This window comes from Gavialis gangeticus, unplaced genomic scaffold, assembly GCF_001723915.1.
Source record: "Gavialis gangeticus isolate Ggan-Ray unplaced genomic scaffold, GavGan_comp1, whole genome shotgun sequence".
Lineage (NCBI taxonomy): Eukaryota > Metazoa > Chordata > Crocodylia > Gavialidae > Gavialis > Gavialis gangeticus.
In genome coordinates this window covers 15,540,071-15,550,516 of record NW_017728997.1, presented here as the reverse complement: position 1 = coordinate 15,550,516, position 10,446 = coordinate 15,540,071, and the positions used below count along the sequence as shown (strand labels likewise).

At 40.7% G+C, this 10,446-nt stretch overlaps 1 protein-coding gene across 2 annotated transcripts in view; it reads left to right on the top strand.

Annotated features, from left to right (window-relative positions):
* ATXN7 (ataxin 7) overlaps positions 1-10,446 on the top strand; it is a 78,441-nt gene that overhangs the window by 5,954 nt on the left and 62,041 nt on the right. The gene's annotated exons all lie outside the window — the stretch shown is intronic.

Sequence of the window (10,446 nt, the reverse complement as noted above, 5' to 3'; positions counted from 1 at the left end):
TTTTTTTTTGGGTAGGCCTTAAACCATCTTCATGAGGCCCGTATATTTATGGGAGCGGTGCCCGCCATCCTAGGACATCTTCCCTTTCTCAAAGTCTGAGTTGATCTGAGTTGTTTCAGTAGTAGTTCATCAATCTGCCTTTTTCCCCAGTCAGGTCAGTGTTTTTGGGTTATTTTTTAGTGTGCCCAGTAGGAGAAGCCAAGTGACAGCTAACACCAAAACTGCGGTAAACCAGCTTTGACATTGAAAGTGGAAATGTTATTTAAAGCTGCAGACAACAGGTGATGAATCTCATTGATTGTCAGTAATTTTGTATTGGGGCAAAAAACAGCGATTAGTCTGGCTTGGGCATTTGCGTGGTTGCCTGCATTCAAAGGCAGAACAATTTTCGAAGGGTTTCTTAATCTTGCTAACTCTGGTTCGTGTCCCTGCCAAGAACATCCTTCCAGAAGTGTGCTGTCTCTTAAATTTTGTGTTGGTTAGGCCTGCTCTGAGTAGTTTATGACATTGTTGAAAAGCCAGAGGTAGCTGGCAGTCGAACTAAAGTCACAGAGATGTAGGACCGGAAAGAAGCTCGGGATCTTCCAGAAAGGATCAAACACATCTCACCCCATCCCTGGCAGAGGTTCATAGCAGAGCTCTGAGTATTAGTGCAACTGGTCAAAGCAACTGCTGCAAATCTCACACCACAGAGAGGGCAAAAATCAGCAGGCTTTACAGAGAACAGTTCTGCTAGTCAAACCCACTGGGATATTTTTGTCATCTGAGCAATACGTACAGGCTATGCACTTCTTGAAACGTTGCTTTTTAGTTATCCTCCTATACAGGCCTGATATTTGTGTGCAATCCTTCGTTTTTGTTTTTTTTCTGAATGACAGTGATTCAAATAGCAATTTTAATTGTACCTGTTGTAACAAACACGGAACAAGGCTCACATCACACAAGTGACGTGTGTGAGGATTCCCTCGGTTATGTCTGATTTTCATGCCTCTTGCTCCTGACATCTGGTTTGTAAAATGCCAAGTTTCCAGATTTTTTTAAGGTTACCTTCAGGGCACAGGGGAATCTTCTTTCACTTGGGGCGCAGTCATTTAACTCGTTTTGCCTGAGCTGGCCCTGGAGACGGGGCCTCTTCCCGGTGATTCCAACCACCTGAGTAACTTGCCAGCGTCGAGCCTAACTTTGAAGGGAATCATAAAACACTTTCAGAGCTGAAGCCAAAAACAGCTTATTCTGTCAAGATTTCAAAAGTTTTCTGTTTCTTTTCAGCCTTTTACCTTGGTAATTAAATTTTAACCCAGTATTTCGTGGGGTTACAACATATTACCTGGTGTAAAGAGAGCTCCGTTGACAAAAGAAAACAAGTGCTACTTGTGCACAAATGTCAGTGAAAGTGAGAGACAACGAGAAGTGTCTGTGTTTTGATCTGAAAACCAGACCTAGAGAATCTTGTAACTAAACCCCTTAGCCAGGGAAAATTTTATGTACAGTCAAGTTTGAGTATTTTTATAAGCCGTTGGGCTTTTACAAACATACTACTGAAGAATGTAAGTGTGACAAATATATATAACCTGTCCAATCTGTTGCACGTCTGTGACTCTCCATTACCGTAGTATTGTCATATCTCGCGATCATGTTTGTAAGTTTATCCTTGTGATGCCTTAAGTGGGGGGGCAGATATTTCACCCGTTTTACAGATAAGGTACTGAGGCACAGAGTGCCAAGTTGACAAAAGGACTTGAGGAAAATTCAGGCAAATTTTAACCTTGTCTTGAAGTCGTTCTAACTTGCGTAAAAGATTCTTGGGCCAGAGAGCGAGCAAGTCTGAGCAGGACTTTCAGCCTAGTGACTAGGAGCTCATCCCAGTAATGGTGCAGATCTCCCCAGTCTGGGCGACCACCCTGATCAGTAGGCCACTGTCGTGTTAAGTCTTTTGTGCGCTCTGTTGCACAATGAATTTCTGCAAAATGGAGTGACTTTGATAAGGAGATTGAGAGCCATCCCCACCACTGAATGGCCTGTAGTCTCATGGTTACGGTGCGCTCCTGGGGGTGTGGGCTGTTCTCACACATCATGGGTGAGAGATCTGACCACTAGACTGATACAAGTGTGGAGAGGCAGGCACCACTTCCTCCTCCTTTGGCTGCATGTTCAGAGAAGTGTCCGTGCTTGGTTTGTGACAGAGAGGGCTTTGCACCTAGCTCGAGGACAGAACTCAGGGCTGTGTATCCCGCACAGAGTTAGGAGTCTAAATCCCACTCTGTCAAGAGCATTTCTTAAAGGCCAGCATGGGTGGCTCCCTGCTCTTTTTAACTTTTCTCATTCTGCTGCACCTTGATGCATGGTGTAGGGGGGCATAGATGCCAGACTCCAGGGATCTGTGAGATAGGTATCACCATCCTCAGCAAAGCCAAGCCAGGTCTCTGTGATCTGGTCCCAAGGCCCTGTGGAGGCCTGTGACCCAAATGGAAATGGCTTCTCAGTCCCAGTCTAGCACTTGCACAACTGCATGGTCCTCTCTCTGTTTGCTCCATGCTGCTGTTTCTTTCCTGATTCAAAACCATGTGCTTCTTCCCTCTTCTGCCCCACTCACCGCAGTCATTCCTGCTCGAGTCTTCAAGGACTTTTGCCAGAGAGAATCTCTGTGGACTGCAATCTGTCTGAAGCTTTTTAAGATCAGTATAAATCCAGGCTGAGCGCTAAAGCACCTCATGGACTACTGCAGCTCATGTGGAGCCTGGGCCTAAGATTTTGGACTGACTTTTAGGTTGGGAAGTCTCCAGCAGCTGGGAGTGAGGACTGAATGCCAGTCAGCCCATGGAATTAGTTATTTTAAAGTATTGTACGCCGGTGTTGTCTTGCAATGAACTTTTTCATTGCGTACAATGTTAAACACGTAAGATTGTCCTGGAAAGTACTCTGCATAATTACGTTTAGTGCATAGTTTATATGACAGATCCTCCTCCCGTTCATACACCCGTCATCTTATTGCCTACTATTCATGAATCGACCAGGGATTCAGTTCCCTTGCAACTTGGCTCCTTGCTATGATGAAGGAACTACAGCATGTTGCACTGTATTCATTAGACATGATCCAGAAACAATAAGGCAGAAAGCTTTTCATTCACCTTCTTGCTAGGAACTTGAGCCTTTGCTGTAGCATAACTTTCATATTCACCTGTCTGATACAAGTCAGGTGTTCCTTTAAATACAGACCACATAATCACATATAGCAAGCCTGTTGACACTTACTGCACAAGTCTCAGGGCATCTCATTCACCAGACACCCAGTATGTTATTCACTTACCATGCATGAGGAGATCGACATGCCTGTAGCATGCATTTCATTTTCAGCTAAAGTAAAATGTTCTTAAAAATGTTGGTCGTAATCAAGGCTTGAAAAAATAGACTCACTTGACGCAAACAGGAAGCTTTCCCAGGAGAGTTCCATCAACTTCTGGAGAATCTGCACTTTTGTTTTAAATAACCTTCAAAATGAAACCAAGTTTACTGGCAGACTGCTTGAGATTTGCTGCCCTGAACTTTGACAAGCTGCAGCAGAGTGAAAAGTGTTGCTCTTCAGAATCCCTTAAACAGCAGTAAAACTGACAAGAATTAGGTTAATTTAATTCTGCAGCTGTTTAGGGAAGCTATAAGCAGCAACAGTGACAGTTCTTGAAGCTAGTCACAGGCTTTGTGAACTCAAAAAAGACCTCATAGTAACCCCACTGTTTGTACCACTTATTCCTTAAATTGTCTTAAATAAAAAAAAAATAAAATAAAATAAAGTGCCACTGGTGTTTGTCTCTGCACATAATACAGTAGAATAGCCAATAGTAGTAATTTTAGGACTATCTCTTTGCTGATGTCGTTTTAGAAAAAAGTTTGAAGTACTGTGATATTTGTAATTTAACCTTGCTGCTTACAAATTAAGAAGTTATGCAGCGAAGGAATAAAAATATCTGCCATTGGCAAAACTATAGTACACTCATCAATTTATGAAATCCTGAAGTGGCTGGGGGAAAAGCCGCGTTTGTTTATTGTATCAGTTTGTGTCTTGCCTACCCTTGAAAACTACAGTGACAGAAATAGTGAGGTTTGACATCCCAAGATTAACAGCACAGCAGTTGATTGGGATTGGCATTTTGTTCATGCAGATAAAAAAATGTTTATGTTCTTAGTGACACCTACTTAACTCCAGTACCTGATGACCACCCCGGGTATCTTTACTAAAATTGGAACCCACCGTACGCATCTGAGACCCTTTGCACCCCCCAGGAAGTCCAGGAGAAGAAATGGAGATGACTGGGTTTGAAGCACTTTGTATTTCTAAGCAGAAAAAAATGCATTAAAATATTGGCATTCTGTAAACATCGTATGGAAAGAATTGAGCTGTAGTTGCTGGCTTTTTCAAAGACTGTTGCAGGTCGTTTGCAGATGTGTGGTATAAAGGGTATGGATACGGCGGAAGTTTTGCATTGCATGTGTTCAGTTCTGTCATGAAAAATTTTTGGAGTCTTAAGCCATGGCTGAAAAATTACTTTTCCTTTTGTATATCATTCACACAATCTTCTGTAGGCTTTGTTTTTTAGTTGATAGCACTTGCCTAATTAGAGTCCCTGCACTTGTGGGGCAGTCTCTGATGACGGTGGACAAAACTGAACTACTTCAAGCTGAGGTATTTGTTTGGTGCCTGTAGAGCGAGATCTAGAGAGAACAAATGCTAGGTCTTATTTGGTTGAGTTTGGACCAGAAATGCATATAGATGCTTTATAAGCATGTAGAGTACCTCTTGTTAGACTGTCTACCAGATCCATGTTTTTTTAGTTTAGCATTGGCCAATGGAAAAGTTTGAATTCTTTACTGCTTGAAAGTCCTCCTTTTTGCAGGGAGATTGTGTCTTTCTTCCTTTGGCTTCATCTTCATTAGAAAAAGAAATAGCTTTAGAATGCAATCTTGAGGAGTTTTGTTACTTAAAGTGACTTTGCAGAGAGTGTAGACAAGTACAGCTTGCATATCTTACCATGTCAACTAGCAGAGATTAAGCCTCATTGAAATCATAGGTGTGATCACGACCGGCTGACGTGATGTTAAATACAGCTTGTACCTTTCTACACTCACCACAAAGGTATGTTAGTTAACATGACTCTGCAGGGTTGTTGTCTCAGAGTACCTAGCTGTTAAGACAAGCTGCCAGAGAAGTTTGTGTGGCCCTTGCACAAGAAGTCAACATAACTCACAATATCATTTATTATTGTCTAAAATAACCGAAATTTCTTGACTCTGTAGGCAAGCTGGATGGTCTTAATTTCCCTTAAAGACTCTTCTTCCCTAAAAACCTAAACAAACAAAGCTTTTTGCTTATTTGAGGGTTGAATTATTAGAATTGCATTTTAAGGCTTTTTAGTTTCATAGAGTTCAAAGTCAGAAGGACCTGTTGGGTCCCCTAGTCTAACTGCTTATATACCACAGATCGTTAAGTTTTATATGGCTATCCTATATTAAGCCCAACAAACTTTAGTCCAGCTAAAATACTTCATTTCCCAGGAGACGCAGCTGAGAGCCACATGGAGGGAAAGGGTTGGGAAACACTGACCTAGGTTATAGAAGGGCAAAACACAATTTAAGTTGCTTGCCCATCAGAGTTGGGGAAGATTCTCCTGTCCCAAATGAATGACCCTGAACATGTGAGAGAGGTGCATGAGCCAAGCATGTTGGCACAAAGATTCACCTATATAGTCTTAAACCACTGGTCCACTGTGAAACTGTAGCTGTGACCAAATTTTGATGGTTTCAAGGTGAGGAGAATACATCCCTGTGCCCCAGCAGGGGAAATTCCTTCCTCACCCTTGTAGGCAAATGGCTGAGGGTCTGAAGCATAAGATTTGATAAGTCATTGTCTTACTCCAGAGATCCCAGTGTTATGAGACCGTTAAAGGCAATACAGGCAATCCTCTTGTTCTTAAGGTCCATGAAGAGAGGGGGTGTATCCTAGATTCAGCTATTCCAGGCCTAGAGGTACCACCAGCATCATCCATTCCCTTCACATGAACCAAGCTATACCATTTCTCTAAGAAGCTACGTTATTTCATCTTATTTTTAAAACTACAAGCAATTGCAAATTCACTGCCTCCTCTAGTAAGCTGTTCCAATTACTGTCACAACCAGGAGATTGCATCTTTATTCAGCACTGAATTTGTCTGACTCCAACCTTTGGAGCTGCTGAGTTGAGTTGATTTTCGTTTTGTTAAATCATGTCAGAGGTGCAGAAAAGGACCTGTATGGCACTCTTGTTTGCACCCATTTCATGTATGTATTTTTAATAAATATGTGAAGTGGCAAAAAGAGCACAGCGCTTTCAAATATGTTTTTGGGAAGTTACCTTTACTATTTTATCAGGAAAAACTACCTTCATAGTTCTTGTTACATTCACTAAATAGTTAATATTCACAAAAAGGCTCTCGAGGAACTGTGAATCTTTTGGATATAGTAAAACAGGTACACATGGATTGTAAAGGTGAGTTGTGATGTTTAAAAAGCGTAATATGTCAGGATACAGTTTTTAAATGACTTGGTATTTAAACAGATGCTACTCTTGAGGTTTGGAGATATCTAATATTCTCTGCCTCCCTGTTTTTTTCTTGAATCCAAGTTTTAATTGACATCAAATTATCTCATCATAAATAAATCATTGTGATTATCAGACTATAAACTAGGGCTGTGGTGTGTCTCTGCTTGGAAAATATTTAGCAGGTTTTGAGCACTGTCCATAATCTGAGCTTGATTTTGCAAGGGACTGAGTGCCACCATACACAGCACCTCAAATCCTGTATCAGTAAGTGAGGAATACGGAGCAGAAACTAACACTCTTGGATATTCTTTCACATCCATATGTGGTCATCAAAAAGTCACCATTGGTGAACAGGTCCCACAAAGTGGTGTCTGTGAGCATCTTTTTCCCTAGGAGTATTGGCGATGTCTTGGAAATACTTAGCAAATGTTCCCTTTTCAGTGCTTTCTGTTGTACTCTTAAGCAACAATAAAAATTCATGGAGAAGAAAACAACGTAGAAAATATTATATTGAAATACAGTCCTTCCTGCAGCAGTTGATAACAGCATTGAGCATCTAAGCAGCACTGAAAAGTCACAACGAAAAATCAGCTTACGTAAAATAAAAAGGGGTAAGCAGCTGAAGATTTATCATCTTGAAAAACTGATGGTTCTGAAATCTGTTTCTTTCTTTGTAATCCATCTAGGAAAGAGAGTGCATGTGGCCATTTTCATCTCCCTTCTCTGTATGCACCTACCTTTGTCCAAAAATAATGGCCTGCTGCTGGCTGGGGGTCCAGTGTGATCTTTTATCATTTATTATGCAGCCAAGTACTGAATGCATCTGTTCAAATGTCGAGCCATAAATGTTGAAATGCAGGGTCCTCAGTACATCGTCCAAGCCAAAGTGCATCAGTGCTTTCATTCTGGAGTACTTGTCACAACTTAAGTTAGTATAATAAAGACAAGGAAGTTGTCGAGACAAGTTAGTATAATTGGAACAAAGGAGAAATAAAAGGATAGCGGTGGTAGGTGAAGAGTGGGAGGATTGAGGACAGCAGATGTTGTCACTGAAGGACAGTGTACAGCAGCCAAAGAATTGTAGCTTAGTACTTAATGTGTTGGGACTGCAGATGCACAGTCCCTAAGTCATGGAACCACTTGATTCATAATCCCTCTAATTTTTTTTAAATGACCCAAACATTTAGCTTCAAATGATATATTTTTTCCCCTTTTTTTAATGGAAATAAATAAAGCTGCCTAAATATATATACACAACTCCCTTTCTGCTCTTTCCCCAAGTTTTTGTATTGGGGTTGGAGGACAGAACAAGGGACTCATGAAAATGAATCTGAATACATGAGGATTTTGCCAGCCTATACTGAAACCTAGTAAAACAAATTCAAATATTAGTGTAGAACAGTAGAAATCAATGTAAAAGTTTGCTTGGGGGAGAAGCAGAGCAGCGAAGTTTTACTGCCCTTCTGGTGGAAAATCTTTGAAAAGTCTGAATGGCAGGTGGATTTTTGTGCATATGTTCCAAGAAAAAAACCTGTAAATGGTTTCAGTATATTGTGCATTAGGATTGGACGGTTTAATTGATTGGCAATGAGGATTCTAGGTTACTGGCTCAAATAGATTGGAAATATTCAAAAATCATTTCTGTTTGAATTCTGTTTTTCACAGTGTGCATAATGAGCTGTTAGTCTTTGTATGGTTCCTGATAGGAAAGAGACCATATTTATAAAATATGTTGTTCCCCATTTGTAACCTTAATGATGACTTCAGCAGAGGTTAGACTAGATCCACAGATAATGAACCTCCCTCTTGCCCTTGATTATAATCCCTCCAAAACAAACCTGAGACGCATAGTATTGTGCAGAGAAACTTGGGCTGATGTGTTTGCTTTGCTGTTTCTGTGGCAGAGAACTTCCTTTTTAAGCACCAGATATCTTTCAGTGGCTAAGCTTGTATTATATATGTTTTTAATGGCATTGCAAACAAAGCCAATGTGTACAAAATATTTACAATTCTAAAATAGAGTATTTGTGCTGCTTTGATTTTGTAGGCCCCATGCTAAGTATTTAATTGCTTAAATTCAGAGTTTAAGTAGTTGTGTATAGTAGGTAAGAGGATTATTGACCGATTTCTGCAGCGCTCTGGTACAGCAGGCTAAAATTCTGTGAATCTTTTATTAAAATAAAAAATAGAACTTTTTGAGAAGTTATCCACAAAAATTGAGTAATGTCGTTTGTACAGTAGACTGTTTGCTTTTTCTAAATGCCAAAAGTTGTTTTGTTGTTCATTCTGGCACACCTTTTTGCTTTGGCAAAGTGAAAGCTAGCAGTGGAAGTTGTAAGTGGAGAAGCTGGAGTGCTGGCAGCTGAGTTTAGGGCCGTTGAGGATGTGTAGCACTGAAGTCGGTGGGGATTTTGCTGTTGACTGCAGCAAGCGTACAGTATCACCCGGTGGTAGGTTGACATGAAAAGTGGTCTGAGATTGTGGGACAAGCACGTTACCTAGAACTTTCTTACCAAATTATCCTCAATGAAATAACAAACAAAATCAAAATGTTAATTGTTATCTGTAGGTATCACAGCCATATCTCTTCTGAGATCATATTATTCCAGTTTACATCTTGGAGCTAGTGTTGCAGGCCCAGGTATGGAAACAGAACCGCTATCAGATTGCACTCCTTGTAGTTTACAGGTATTTTCACAAATATTTCGATGGATACTTTTAAAAAACGTAACAGAAATGCAGTTAGTAACAGTTGGGGCCCATTCTTTAAGGATATGTCTACGCATCACTGAGCAGTACCATGCAGAGTTACAGGGACTAGTTTTGAATGTGCTGGTTTGTGTGCTTCTGCATGCTGCTACAGCGCACTGTGTAGATGCATCCCAAGTCATTCTGCTTATTGGAAGGAAGTTACAGGTAAGCTTTCTGTTCACTTTTCACAGCAGGGCTTATACATGAACCTACAAGTACAGGGATTTTAAAAAATATAGTTGAAATATTTTAAACTAGATCAGATGTTCCTATTTTCCCCTTAACACGTGTTTATTTTATTTTGGCAGAAGACTCTGGGTCAGTGGTTCTCAGTCTTTTTGGACTCAAGGTACCTGTCATTGGACTTGAGGCACGGCTCCATAACTTTTGTGAATTAAGTGGCACTCGGTTTCAAACACTAATTTGTATATTATAGTTCCTGCCTCCTTGCAGGGAGGCTGTGCAGTGGGGGTGGGAATCATCCTGGCAGGGGCAAGTACCTGTGCTTATATGCTTGATTTATTTGCCTATGTCCTTACACCTTACAGCATCCTTCAGAGGATCTGGCATCAGCCCAGGATGCCTTGGCACCCTGATGGAGAATCACTGTTCTAGGTATTCCAAGGAAGTGAACCGGCTATATTTTAAATAGTAGTGTTGAAGTGATGTTGTCAAGAATCCATTGTATTTGAACGTTTGTCTAAGTCTATCCCAAACCATGCTGTTGCTTCAATTAAAAGGTATCACCCACAAAAATTCTTACCTCTCTATATTTTAGATGGACTTTTAAATAGGGCAAAAACGTGTCTTACTTCAGAGTATGACACGCATTGGGCCAACATGTGACAGCCTAGTGAAATGCTTCTAAAAGCAGTTTTCAGAATAGTGATTTTTGTTTAGCTTATTCCAGAAAACCTTAATCTTCTCCATTTCCTCCATGCAGTTTCACTAAAATAATTCTGAAATGTGTTGGGAGGGGCTGATTTGTTTCTTTGGAGCTGGGAAGTAGCAGTGTAGGTCTGACGTGGTTGGGGCCTGCAGGTACTGTTATGACAGAAATAGGAAAGTATGTTAAAAGAATCCACATATAGACTGGAATTTTCAGCTACTGTAGGATTGTTTCA